Source organism: Salvelinus fontinalis, chromosome 40, assembly GCF_029448725.1.
Source record: "Salvelinus fontinalis isolate EN_2023a chromosome 40, ASM2944872v1, whole genome shotgun sequence".
Classification (NCBI taxonomy): domain Eukaryota; kingdom Metazoa; phylum Chordata; class Actinopteri; order Salmoniformes; family Salmonidae; genus Salvelinus; species Salvelinus fontinalis.
This window is the reverse complement of record NC_074704.1, coordinates 15,031,113-15,031,412: the sequence shown is the minus strand read 5'-3', so window position 1 is coordinate 15,031,412 and position 300 is coordinate 15,031,113.

Below are 300 nucleotides of genomic sequence, written 5' to 3'. Positions count from 1 at the left end.
GCACTATTACAAAGACCTACACAAGTCTTTCCCTCTGGTCTCGCAGTCTGTCTATCTACTGTGGTGGACAGGGGATGAGAAAATAACTTTCAGCATGAAGACACTGCCATGCTTTCAACTTATCTGCTTGGGAAGAGGGGACGGAGAGAGCCGTCAAAAGTGCCCTATATAAGAATGACACTTATAAGGCGATAGGTTACCATTTTGGATGCATTAACCAGAGGACTGATAGCTGTCTATGTTAAACACTAACAAGCACTCAATATCTCAATATTTTTCGTCCTCTCTCTAGCCAAACTC